The sequence below is a fragment of the Carlito syrichta genome, unplaced genomic scaffold (assembly GCF_000164805.1).
Source record: "Carlito syrichta isolate Samal-C Ts95f unplaced genomic scaffold, Tarsius_syrichta-2.0.1 Scaffold315987, whole genome shotgun sequence".
Taxonomy (NCBI): domain Eukaryota; kingdom Metazoa; phylum Chordata; class Mammalia; order Primates; family Tarsiidae; genus Carlito; species Carlito syrichta.
The window spans coordinates 427,279-441,399 of record NW_007260083.1 but is presented as its reverse complement, the minus strand read 5'-3'; the positions used below and the strand labels follow the sequence as shown (position 1 = coordinate 441,399).

At 44.9% G+C, this 14,121-nt stretch overlaps 1 protein-coding gene and 1 pseudogene across 2 annotated transcripts in view; both read left to right on the top strand.

Moving 5' to 3' along the window:
* The window catches only part of ZNF567 (zinc finger protein 567), a 70,194-nt gene that overhangs the window by 52,745 nt on the left and 3,328 nt on the right, over positions 1 to 14,121 (top strand). The window lies entirely within an intron of this gene.
* On the top strand, positions 217 to 1,417 carry LOC103276243 (annotated as a pseudogene).

Sequence of the window (14,121 nt, the reverse complement as noted above, 5' to 3'; positions counted from 1 at the left end):
CTCGAACCCGCAGGCTCAGGCAATCCACTCACCTCAGCCTCCCAAAGGCACAAGATTACAAGCTGAGTCACCGAGCCCGGCCAGAATATTTTTAAAATTCTCAAGTTCAGTAAGAAAACAAAAGGCTTCCAGTGACCTTTTAAAAAGTGAAAAGCTTGACACTCAGCGTAGGAATTTCCTGCATCACCTTTCCTGTGCATCTCCTTCAGCCTCACCATGGCCTCTGCCCGTCTGCAGATCCTGGGAATCGTCCTGACTGCTGGACTGAGTGAATGCCCGGTGTTCTGTGCCCTGCCCATGTGGAAGGTGACCGCCTTCATCAGCAACAGCATCGTGGTAGCCCAGGTGGTGTGGGAGGGGCAGTGGATGTCCTGCGTGGTGCAGAGCGCCAGCCAGAGGCAGTGCAAAGTGTACAACTCGTTGCTGGCGCTGCTGCAGGACCTTCTACAGCATCACGGTCCTCGTGGCCCTGCTCGGCTTGCTGGTCAAGTGTACCACCTGTGTGAAGGACAAGGCCTCCAGGACCCACCTGGTGCTCACCTCTGGGATCATCTTTGTCATTTGGGGGGTCCTGACCCTGATCCTCACCTGCTGGACGGTGCACACCATCATCCAGGACTTCTACAACCCTCTGATGGCTGAGGTTCAAAAGCAAGAGCTAGGGGCCTCCCTGTACCTGGCCTGGGCAGCCTTGGGCCTTTTGTTGCATGGGGGGCTGCAGTGCTACATCTGTCCCTCGAGGTCCCTGGGGCCCGGCCATTACATGGTCAGCTACTTGGAGGCAACTGTTCCTGCCACCTCTTGGGGGCCTTCTGAATACTCCACCAAAAATTACTTCTAAGGAGAGTAGGAGAATGGGGGCCCCATCAGCACTGAAACCGTCAAGAGATGGCAGTGCCTTAACCTTTGGGGTCGGTTTTTATCTTTTGTTTTTGCTAGTTTTCTTTAGAGGAGGGATATTTTTAAATCCATTTGATTAGGAATCGATAACATGACTCCAGACTCCTACCTGCGCTCTGCTGTTGCCATTTCTTACCTTTGGATGATGGAGCCAAAGAGGTGATGCTTCAAGTGTCTGGCTCTTTCTCCACCCTGAATATCCCTGTCTTGGGAACCAACCTGGAGCTGTTGAACTAGTGTGAAGGCTGCCTCCTGTGCTGGCCTCTGTGACAAGACGGACTGTCCCCAAGAGTTCCTGCTGCTGCTGCTGGGAACTTGGCTTTCCTGGACTTTCAGGGACAGCCAGTCCCTTGCTGGTCAGGCCTCTGGAACCCCAGGAGCCCTTGAGCCTCTCCTCATCCCTGGAAGGGCAGGTGATAAATTACCAAAGAACTGCCCACCCCCACCTTTCTGACCTCTGACCCCGCCATCCTGTTGCCTAGTCAGGTCCCAGCTGTGTTGTAAACCTTCCTCATCCCCACTCTGCTGTTTTTACTAAATCATGTTTTGTTACGGCCAAAAAAAAAAAAAAATTTATTAGATTTCACCAAAGAAGACGTACGAACGGATAATAAGCACATGAAAAAGCTCAACACCATCATCAGTTGTTAGGGAAATGCAAATTGAAACCACAAAGAAATACTGCTTTACGGATATTAGAATAACTAAAATGTAAAAGAGTGGCCAGGTGCAGTGGCTCAAGCCTGTAATCCCAGCACTTTGGGAGGCCAAGGCAAGAGAATTGCCTGAGCCCTGGGGTTTGAGACCAGCCTGGGCACCTTGGTGAGACCTCGTCCCTACAATATATCAAAAAATTAGCCGGGCATGGTAGTGCACGCCTGTAGTTCTAACTACTTGGAAGGCTGAGGCGGAAGGATCGCCGGAGCCCAGCAGGTCGAGGCTGCGGTGGCCGGGAGCGGCCACTTCACTCCAGTCCGGGCTACAGAGTGAGACTCCAACTCAAAGAAAAAAGAAAAGTTTGATTTAATGATCCTTAGTTTCCTGGAGATTAGAGGCAGAGCAGAGAAGAATTAAAAAGGGGTATGAGAAAACTTTTAGAGGTGGTAGATATACTTATTGTCTTGATTGTAGTGATGGTTCATATGTATACGTATGTCAAAATAGTCAAATTGTATATGTTAAATGAAAGGAGCCAGGCGCAGTGGCTTATGCTGGGATTACAGGCTGAGCTACCTCGCCTGGCCAATTCTTTGCATCTTATGCACAGCACTGGATCACACACTCCCCCTTCCCAGTGGGTCTGGCCTAACATTTTGGAGGTCCTACGGGGATTTTAACCTAACATTGCGGAGGTCCCACTCAGATATGCCGCACTCTCACTCTCTCACTCTTCTCTTTTCGAACTCAAGTCTCTACCTATGGAAAGAGACAAGGTGCTTGGACCCTTTTCTCTACTACTCACTCTAACTCTTATCACCTGTAACGATCTACATCGGATGGACCTCTCCCTGTCGCTTTAGCCTTTCTGGCACAAAACATCTCTGTTGAGTCCATGACCCTATTCCCTGCTAGAAGGTCTGAAGGTGAGCCCAAGGAGGCTACTCTTCAACCAGCTATTGCTCGTGTAGAAGCACCCTCGCCACTGCCTGTGTCTCTTTTGCTGGCCTCCTCGGAACCGCTCTCGAGACCAAGCCCTCTCTCCATGAGCTACCCTCCTCCTTGCTAGGGGGTCTTTGAGCGTGACCCGAGAGGACACTGTCTCAGTTTGGTAGCTGGGGCTCCAGCTCTCTGAGAAATCTCTGCACCAAGTCTCCTAACAGGCATAGGAGCAGCCTTACTGCTGGCAGGAAGGCCTGCTTCGGTGGGAGGAGGAGCTAACGGGACACCCTTTCTCACTTGATTCTCACATCCTCACACAAATTCCACTGATCCTCTGCCCGGGACACCGGCTGTGGACGTGGATGGTTGTTTTTTTCAAGTCTTTCAGTGATCACTCTAAGACCAATCCCTCTATCTTTAGGATTCCTCATGGGAAACCCTCACAATGGGTTTCACACAATGGCTAAGGGCCCTCCCTCCGTTGAAACGCATTCTAGAAAGTCTCAGGACCTCTCTGTAGAGAGGAGTATCTTCCCTAAGCGTCTCCTTAATACTGGCTAGGCAACCAGATGAGCCCAAGCCATGTCCCTTGCCTCTGATACTCTTCTTCAACTTGACCTCTATAGCTGCCACAAGGGCAAATGATCATGAGGTCTTCAAAATGGTGCAACCTAGATCTCTTATTCTTCTTGTGGCATTTTTTTTTTTTTTTGAGCCAGAGTTGAGTGCAATGGCACACACATGGCCACCACTGCCTTGACCTACTGGGCTTAGGTGATCCGCCTCAGCCTTCCAAGTAGTTATAGACACGAGCTACCACAACCGGCTAATTTCTTTATTTATTGTAGAGACAAGGTCTCACCAAGTTGCCCAGGCTGGTCTCAAACTCCTGAGCTCAGGCAATCCTCTTACCTCAGTTTCCCAAAGTGCTGAGATTACAGGCTTGAGCCACTGCGCCCGGTCCCGGTGGCATACTCTTCTTAATTCTTCTTTTAATTACTTACCTCCTTCCTAGTTCCCTCCAACAACTCACACCAGCTAATTTAACTTATTCTGTCTCAGAACCTGCCTTTACCACCCTTTCATCATGTTTCCCCTCCTGCTCTTCGTTTTCACCTTCCTCTGTCTCTATACCCACCCTTGCCTTCAGAGGAGGGGCCGGCACTGATGGCCATGGCAACCAAGTGCAGCCTCGTGCCTCCTCTCCCCTTTCCCCATTACCTAATCAGCCCTTGGCAGCAGCCCTGCCAGCTGCAGCAAAGTCAAACCAAGTGCACCGCCTCTCCCCGCATCCTTCTCCACCACACATTCTGGAACATCCTTTCAGGCTTACAACATGACTTAACTGGTCTCCCCTCAGGGAGGTGGCCAGGACACAAAGATATTGAAGTTCATGTTCCTTTTTCTATGATAAATTTCTTTCAAAATAGATCTAAACTGGTTCTAGACAAGAAGTAAAGGGATCACGTGTGAATTAACTCTGTTAACTCACTGAAAAACAGTTTTCACTTATTTTTCTTTTCTTTTTTTTTGAGTCGGAGTCTCACTCCGTCGCCCAGACTGGAGTGCAGTGGCCGCTCCCGGCCACCGCAGCCTCGACCTGCTGGGCTCCGGCGATCCTTCCGCCTCAGCCTTCCGAGTAGCCGGAATTACAGGTGCACGCTACCATGCCCGGCTGATTTTTTGATTTATTGTAGAGATGAGGTCTCGCTGCCCAGGCAGGTCTCGAACCCGCGGGCTCAGGCAATTCACTCACCTCAGCCTCCCAAAGGCGCAGGATTACAGGCTGAGCCACTGAGCCTGGCTGATACACTCTTAATTTATCAATTTTTTTTTTTTGAGCTGGAGTCTCACTCTGTCGCCCAGGCTGGAGTGCAGTGGCACACTCACGGCCACCCCAGTGTTGACCTGCTGGGCTCCGGCAATCCTTCCACCTCAGCCTTCCATGCAGCCAGAACTACAGGCATGTGCTACCACACCCGGCTTATTCTTTTTTTTATTGTAGAGATGAGGTCTCACCAAGTTGCCCGGGCTGGTCTTGAACCCACAGGCTTAGGCGGTCCACTTGCCTCTGCCTCCTAAAGTGCTGGGGTTACAGGCTGAGCCACCGAGCCCAGCCAATTTATCAATTTGTAATAGTTTTTACATTTGCCTACCCCTAGATCACAAAGATATTCTCCTATTTTTTTCTCTAATCACGTTTTGATTTTAGCTTTTATGTTTAGGTGTTACAATCAAACTCTTAATTAAAATTTTTGTATGGTGTTAGATGGGGTAAATAATCATGGCCTCTGCAAAAAGATTAACTGGACTGCTGTGTTCTGATCTCCTTATTTTCTACTAGGAAGTCAGCAAGCATTTGAAATTCTGTTTCTTTGTATGTCATTTTTCTCTGCCTGCCCTCAAGGGTTTCTCTAGGTATTTGGTTTTCAGCAGTTTCACTGTAATGTGCCCAGGCATGGGTTTCTTCCTATTTATCTTGCTGTGCTTCTTGAATCAGTACATTTTCATCTTTCACCAAAGGTAGGAAGCTTTTAGCTACTGTTTCTTCAAATCATTTTTCTGCCCCCATCTATTGTTCTCCTCTCTGTCAGGGACTCTAATTTTAGATATCTGTATATCATTCCTAAAGCTCTGTTCATTTTTTTCCAACCATGTTTCATTCTGAGCTCCAGACTGGATAATTTCTACTGATGAATTTTCATGGTTATTACTCTCTTCAATGTAATGTCTGTCTTGCTGCTAAATTCATCCATTGAATTCTAATATTAGATATTGTATTTTTTAATTCTAGAACTTCTACTTGGTGAGTTTTCATTGTTTCTTTTTGTTGAGTCAGGATCTCACTCTGTCACCCAGTGTGGATCACAGCTCACCTCCTGGGCTCAGGCAATCCTTATGCCTGAGCCTCCCAAATAATGAGGGCTACAGGTGCATGCCACCATACCTGGATAATTTTTTTTTTTAATTTTTTATAGTGATGAGGTCTTGCTGTGTTGCTGAGGCTGGTCTCAAACTCTTGGGCTCAAGCAATCCTCTCACCTCTGCCTCCCAAAGTGCTGGGATTACAGTGTGAGCCACAATGGCTGGCCAGTTTTCATAATTTCTATTTTTCTGCTGGCATTTATCTTTTCATTTGCAGCAAACATATTTTCCCTTATTTCCATGAGCATAGGTATAATAGGTGCCTTAAAATCTTTATGTACCAATTCTAATATCTGGGTTATCTTGAGGTTTGTCTCTTTTTAACTGAAAATGGGTTATATGTCCCTATAGTTTATTTCCAGTTATTTGGGATTGTATCTTGGACATTGTGATTGTCATATTTCTCTAAAAAGTATTATATAGTATAATTTTTGTTTTATTTGTTGATTTATTTTTTTGAGTTGGAATCTCATTCTGTCACCTAGGCTGGAGGGCACACTCCTGGCCACCGCAGCCTCAACCTGCTGGGCTCCAGCGATCCTTCTGCCTCAGCCTTCCAAGTAGCCAGAACTACAGGCGTGTGCTACCATGCCCGGCTAATTTTTTATTTATTTTAGAGACGAGGTCTCGCCAAGTTGCCCGGGTGGGTCTCGAACCCATGGGCTCAGGCAATCCTAATTTTTGTTATAATAAGCATTTAATTTGGCACAACTTAACTATTGTCTCTTGGAGGTGAGTAGCTCATATCTCAGTTTAGTTCTTTTGTCTTTAGCTGGTCTGCTTGCAGAATTATAGTCAGGTCTGCTTTTAGAATTATAGTCAGGGGTCAGGACAACATTTGGGACATAGTTATACACAGAATTTGGGGCTCTCCATTTCTGACTATCTTCTTTCCAGGATATCCACCTCCCTTTCCTTTTCAGTAGTTGAGATTGTCCCGAACTCTGTCTTCTAGATCAACAGTTTCTGTCAGCATTTTATCTTCCCTATGTGGCACCACTTTCAGCCTGTCCTCAGGTGAAAGCCACAGAAACTGACTTAGCCCGCAATCCCGGTACTTGGGGAGGTCGAGGCAAGTGGATTGCCTGAGCCAGTGAGCTACTTAGAAGGCTGAGGTGGAAGGGTCACCAGAGCCCAGCAAGTCGACGCTGGGGCAGCTGTGAGCATGCCACTGCACTTAAGCCTGGGCGACAGTGAAACTCCAACTCAAAAAAAAAAAATCCATAGAAACAAAAATCACATGGTTCCATAACGTTCCAAGTTTTGACTCTAGTCTTATATTAGCCTGCTCTTTTTCTCTCTTCAGTGCTTTCAAGTTTTTTTTTTTTCTTTCCTAGAGTTTATAGTTGTTAACTGTGGTAGAGTTGGTCTGGTAGGAGCTCACTTGGCAGTACCAAAAGTAGAACTCTATTTTGTGCTTTTATATATATATTGACTTAGAAAAAAAAAGGCCCAAATGTCTCAAGTGGCCTCCATTGCCAAACTACAAAGCTGACCGTTTTTCTTGTATGACACCTTTATGGATCTCTCAGAGAATCCCCTGCTGGGAAACTCTAACTAGACTTCCCTTGTCCTAAGCACAGTCTGTTTTCCAGCAGTCTATTCAGCCCCCCCACCTTTGGACATGGGATGGTCTGCCTACTCTGGTATATTATAGTGCTCTTCCAAACAATCTTCTTGGACAGAATCCAAGACAAACTCGGGCACAGTCCATCCATGGGGTCTCTAACCAGAGCTCAAGTGAAAGTAAAGCATCTTTTACCTGAGGTCTCTTTGCTCCCATAATTCTGGGAACACGAGTAAAATTTTATGAAGAATGTTCTCACTACACTCCATTTTGGTTCCTGGTCACATCAGGTTTGAGTTGGTAGGTTGTTTGGTTTCCAAAAAGGAGAAATCACCCATTTCCCTTCCCCACTGGAAATGACTCTCTAAAATTCATTCACTCAAAGAGAGATTCCACTCAATCAGCTTTTCTTACCTCTTCAAAACTTTTGAGGTATACATTAAATTAATACTAAGGGAACTGGTTTCTAGTCAGCTGCTTTACGTGACTTTAATTTAAAGTGTAGAATACTTAGAATTTACCCTTGGTTTTCTGTTTGTGACATCAACTGAAAATGGAAGCAGAAAGATCCTTTTTTTTTTTTTTTTTTTTTGAGTTGGAGTCTCACTCTGTCGCCCAGACTGGAGTGCAATGGCCACTCCCGGCCACCACAACCTCGACCTGCTGGGCTCCAGCGATCCTTCCGCCTCAGCCTTCCGAGTAGCTGGAACTACAGGCGTGCGCTACCACGCCCGGCTAATTTTTTTTTGATTTATTGTAGAGATGAGGTCTCGCCAAGTTGCCCAGGCGGGTGTCGAACCCGTGGGCTCAGGCAATTCACTCACCTCAGCTCCCAAAGGCGCGCGATTACAGGCTGAGCCACCGAGCCCGGCTTCCCTCTCATTTCATAGATTCAAAACCCTCCCTCCAACTCTGCTTAAAATAAACCTTTTAGATGAATATTTTTTTACATTTCTGATGACTGAATTAATACAATGTAGAAAAAAGTCAATAACTTATGGAACTAATCAAGTAGAAAGTCAAAATTTCTCATATTCCCAACAATCATGGATCATCAGTATTAATAATTTGGTACGTATTTTTTCAGTTTTCACTTGGCATATCTCTGAATGTGTTTTTGTTTCTGCTTCTGCAAAAAGAAAATTACACTAATTGATGTCTCAGCTCTTAGTCTGAGCAATAAATAGTAACTTGTAAAAGGTGACACAACTAGTAACTTTTAGACCAAGTAGTAGAATGAGGTCTGGCATAGTATGGGCACTCAATATCTAATAATTACCACTTCTATGAGTAGAAAAAGGTTAAATAATTACCATAAAATATTGCTTATATGCTGGTATTTAAAATATATTAATCCATATTAATTGTAGATAAAAGGCATTATTGATGAATCTGGTTAAAAATATTTAGGTGGCTGTAAGCTCTTACAATTAAATACCCTGAGTCTGTGGTCCAACATTCAACATGCGAATCTTAGCCTTGATAGTTACTGACACTGTAGGAATTGATTTGAGTTTGCATAGTGGAAAATGGGCAGCTCTACTGTGGTATTCCTGAAGCTTTGCGATCCAGATCCTTCATTGTATAATTATAGTAACTAAATAGGATGACCCTAGCTCTTTTCCTCCTTTATAGTCCACTTCCATGCAAATTCCAACCATCTCAGCCTCCCCAAACTCTAAAGTGTATCTGTGAGATCACCATGTTCTATTTTGGTTCTCTCTCCCTCTACTGTGTGACCTCCAGGAAGAAATCCTGGTGATCATAAGGGTCACTGCTCTTCCCTTCTCTTATCTCAGCAATCAGTACTGCACTATCTGTTGTGCATTATATGAAAAGTTTTTCCATATGTCTTTCTAGTGTTTTATGCTATTTATGGTTGGAAGACAAGGCTCGTCCATCATGACTGGAAGCATAAATCAGGTTATTATGTTTTGGCTACATAAAAAAATACTATACGAAACTATAAGAAAATATGTATTCCCTCTACTGCTTGGAAATGCCATGTTTATCATATTCTACATTCTGTGTGTAACTATTCTTGGACTTTCCATTTGGAGACACTCATCTATGTATTTGCATCCTATTCCAAACTAAAACAATGTAAACAATAGAAAAGCAGGAAGACTGCTGGGAAAACACTAAAATGTATAACATATACACACACACATAAATTCCGATATGTATAGTCCAATATCTCTCCCCACCTTCATACACATACATGCACACACAGTATATACAGAATATAGAGGCATCAGAATACCCAATGGAATAAAGTTCATTTGCAATGTCTACAGAAAATAGAAGATACTAAGGGATGATTTAACAATAAATGCACTGATATGTGTAGCAGGGAAAGACTATATTAAAATGTTCCTTGGACATTCTGTAAATACTGTTCTACACTATATCTTAAACATTTTTAAAACTGGCATTATTATTATCTACATAATATTTTCTGAAGTGGATATAATTAATTTATCTATTTACATATTGCTGGAAACTAATTCTGTATAAGATCCTCAGGAAAACTCTGCAACTCTAGACCGGTATGAATGTCAAAACTTTTTGGCGTTTTTTTAATGCCTTTGATAGTCTTTTTTTTTTTTTTTTTTTTGAGTTGGAGTCTCACTCTGTCACCCAGGCTGGAGTGCAGTGGCCGCTCCCAGCCACCACAGCCTCGACCTGCTGGGTTCTGGCAGTCCTTCCGTCTCAGCCTTCCAAGTAGCTGGAACTACAGACCTGTGCTACCATGGCTGGCTAATTTTTGATTTATTGTAGAGACGAGGTCTTGCCAAGTTGCCTGGGTGGGTCTCGAACCCACGGGCTCAAGCAGTCCTGTCACCTCAGCCTCCCAAAGTGCTGGGATTACAGGCTGAGCCACCGAGCCCAGTCTATAGTCTTATAAATTTATAAACTTTCTCCCCAGAAAAATACATACCCAAAAAACAATCCTGGGCTTAATTTCAATGGATTTGTGGTTTTAAGGAAGCCCACATATGAGGTCAAATTACCTCAGATTAAGAATTACCATTCTGGGCCATGCGGTGGCTCAGCCTGTAATCCCAGCACTTTGAGAAGCCGAGGCAAGAGGATTGCCTGAGCCTGGGGGTTTGAGAACAGCATGGACAACTTGGTGAGACCTCATCTCTACAATAAACCACAAAAATTAGCCAGGCGTGGTGGCATGCACCTGTAGTTCCAGCTACTTGGAAGGCTGAGGCAGAATGATCACCTAAACCCAGCAAGTCGAGGCTGCAGTGACCATGAGCGTGCCACTGCACTCCAGTCTGGGCGACAGAGTGAGACTCCAACTCAAAAAAAACAAAAACAAAAAACTAAGAACTGAAATGGACAAAAAGCAGGAAGAGATAAAAAGAGAGTTGATGGAATTCAAGAAAGAAGTGGAAGAAACTGCCGAAATTATTCAGAAAAGAAGAATAAATCAAAAGTGCCCAGTTGAGAATAAATCTGGACGAAAATTACTGTTAACAGATGTTGTGAGGGGGCATGTAACATCACTACGGGTACCTGATCCTAAACCAGGGGAAGTGTGGACCAGTTGGAGGCCCAAATTTCACCTGCTCATAGACTACTCATGTACCTAATCCTGACTTGTATCCCACACCTTTATAATAAAATAAAGTTTAAAAAAGAGATTGAAAGGGGATAGAAAGACAACTAAGGGAATGAAAATCAGACAAAGTTAAAAGGTAAGAAAATAGTAAAAATAAATGGACAGAAAAAATAACATTAGTGTAATCACTGAAGGAGCAATAAAGTATATACTACTTATTGTCAATTTCTAAGAAAACTGTGGGGTTTTGGGTTTTTTTGTTTTTTGTTTTTTGTTTTTTTTGAGTTGGAGTCTCTGTCACCCAGGCTGGAGTGCAGTGGCACACTTACTGCTGCCACAGCTCAACCTACTGGTCCACCTCAGCCTACCAAGTAGCTAGAACCACAGTCATGTGCCACCAATGCTGGCTAATTTCTTGATTTATTGTAGAGACAAGGTCTCGCCATGCTACTCAGGCTGGTCTTGAACCCCTGAGCTCAGGCAGTCCTCTTGCCTCTGCCTCCCAAAGTGCTGGGATTATAGGTGTGAGCCACCATACCTGGCTCTAAGAAAACTTTGTAAAAACAAAACCATCTGATTCTACATATTGAAAGAGCATATGGATCAACTAGAAAATGAAATATAGGACATCAACTTTGAGACATACTTTAGTTAAGATAACTTTTTAAATATAAAGAAGTAGCTGGGCACAGTGGTTCATGCCTATAATTCCAGCACTTTGCGAGGCTGAAGTGAGAGGACTGCCTGAGCCCACAAATTCAAGACCAGCCTGGGCAACTTGATGAGACCTCATCTCTACAATAAATCAAAAAGTTAGCCAGGTGTGGTGGCATATACCTATAGTTCCAGCTACTTGGAAGGCTGAGGTGGAAGGATCGCCTGAGCCCAGGAGGTTGAGGCTGCAGTGGCTGGGAGCGTGCCACTGCCCTCCAGCCTGGATGACAGAATGAGACTCCTACTCAAAAAAATAAAATAAAATATAAAGAAATAACCCTTAAGGTCTATACACACACACACATCAGATAACTTACAAAGGCCACAGAATTAGGCTGAAATCAGACTTTTCAAAACCAACATATAAAGACGGCAATGGGCCAAGCATGGTGGCTCAGGCTTGTAATCCCAGCACTTTGGGAGGCTGAGGCAGGAGAGTCACTTGAGCCCAGGAGTTCAAGACTAGTGTGGGCAACATAGCAAAACCTCATCTTTATAAAAAATGAGCCAGACATGGTGGCGTGTGCCTGTAGTCCCTGCTACCCAGGAGGCTGAGGCGGAAGCATCTCCTGAGCCCAGGAGGCTGAGGCTGCGGTGAGCCGTGACCAACTCAAACCCCTGGGCTCAGGCAGTCCTTTTGCCTCCACCTCCCAAAGGGCTGGGATTACAGGCATGAGCCACCGTGCCCGGCAGGGATGATTCTTTTCATGAACAATTAAAAGACAGACTTGGCCAGGCGCAGTGGCTCACGCCTATAATCCTAGCACTCTGGGAGGTCGAGGTGAGAGGATTGCCCGAGCCCACGGTTTAAGACCGGCCTGGGCAACTTGGTGAGACCTCATCTCTACAATTAATCAACAAACTCGGCAGGCATGGTGGTGCATGCCTGTAGTTCCAGCTACTTGGAAGACCAAGACGGAAGGATCACCTGAGCCCAGCAGGTTGAGGCTGCAGTAGCTGTGAGCATGCCACTGCACTCCAGCCTAGGTTACAGAGTGAGACTCCAACTCAAAAAAAAAAAAAAGGCAAGAGGTGAAAGACAGTACCTTCTTCATTTACTCCCCTGGTTTCAAGGCATGGATTTTTTTGCCCACAGAAACTTGGGAGATGATGACCGTCAATTCCAGATTCAACATTTTCTTTAAGGTGGCCCTTCTGTTTTGCTCCAGGTAGCCACGTGGGATGAATATTGATATACAGAATAGAAAATTGTATTGAGCCACGAGAGGATCCAGGGCAAAAAAATTTGGATTCACCACCTTAGGGATGGATGAAAGGTGCCATTGCTCATGGTACAGGATAGACTCACCTCCATCATAACCAACAAAGAAAAGTCCTGATAGGAAGTGAGCACTTTGGATCTGTGAGCCCGGGTATGGGGGAAGGAGCAGGAATCTAACCTCTCTTGTCTCTCTCACAGAGTAGCCTGTATGACTTCTAGTTGACCAAATTTACTGGTACACCTACCCAGGCAGAGGCTTCCAAATATTCAAAACAACCATCCTGAATTTGACAAACTGCTGAATAGTTCATCCATCACCTGTCCTTGCAGATAAACATCTGATTGCTGTGCTTCTGAATACTTCAAATGGACATTTCTCTAAATACGGACCTTTCTGATACCCCAAGACCCTCAACTTTATTACACTAGACCCCAGACATTGCCACAATTGGACTCTGATGCCCTGGAGCACAACACTTTTGTAAATGTCAACTGATCCTGTCCTACATGGGGGCAACTGAAATACATGGGAAAAGAGACATGGACTCCACCATTGAGGCTATTGTGGCCTCGGTAGTGGTGCCTTCTCTTCTCCTGCACTTGCTCTCACCTGACACTAACTTTCCAATTCTACTCCAGCACTCTGCCCTCCAGAAGGGACTTCCAGTTGGTTTACCCCATGGTAATTAATGACTTTTACACTCCTGACACTTTGTGCACCTCCTTGGGATATAATTTCTTTTGTAAGAATCAGGTCTTTACCTGCCTTCCTCTTACCAATGTAACATGCCCATACACATTGATAAGAGACTTGCAGATGTTCAAAACAGCCCCCTCCTATTGAACATACTGCATTCTGCGGTATAAGACATGAGCTCAAAACCAGGCAGATCCTGGTTATTTGAGAGAATTGCCAGGTGGCATTACCATCGCTGCTCATGCATAAGCTCTGGGCAGCCTTTCCCACTGTTGTTGGAGTCAATTAGAAAAGGTTGTGTTCAACCTATCCTTCATTAATGCCTTGCTGAGGTCATTAATGACATTACTTCAGCAATCGAGGCACAAAAGACTCATCTCAATTCCTTGGCCCAAGTAGGTTAGATAACTTCATAGCCCTTAACCTCCTGCTGCCATTTGGATCAGTGAAGCTTGCAAAACCAAATTGTACATCAGGAGGCTTTTAAAAAGGCTCCAAGGCAGGGCATAGTGGCTCGCGCCTGAAATCCCAGCACTTTGGGAGTATGGGGCAAGAGGATTGCCTGAGCCCAAGGGTTTGAGGCCAGCCTGGCCAATTTGGTGAAATCTCATCTCTACAATAAATCAAAAAATTCACTGGCTGTGGTGGCAGTCACCTGTAGTCCCAGCAACTTGGAAGGTTGAGGCGGAAGGATCGCCTGAGCCAGGCATGTCCAGGCCACGGTGACCGTGAGCATGCTACAGCGCTCCAGCCTAGACGACAAAGTGAGACTCCAACTCAAAAATAAATAAAAAGGAAAAAGGCTCCAGGCTCTCTAAGTTAGATCTAGAGGGGCTGTGGGCATTTGTTTTTCTTTTTCTTTTATTTTTTTTTTTGAGTTGGAGTCTCACTCTGTCGCCCAGACTGGAGTGCAGTGGCCG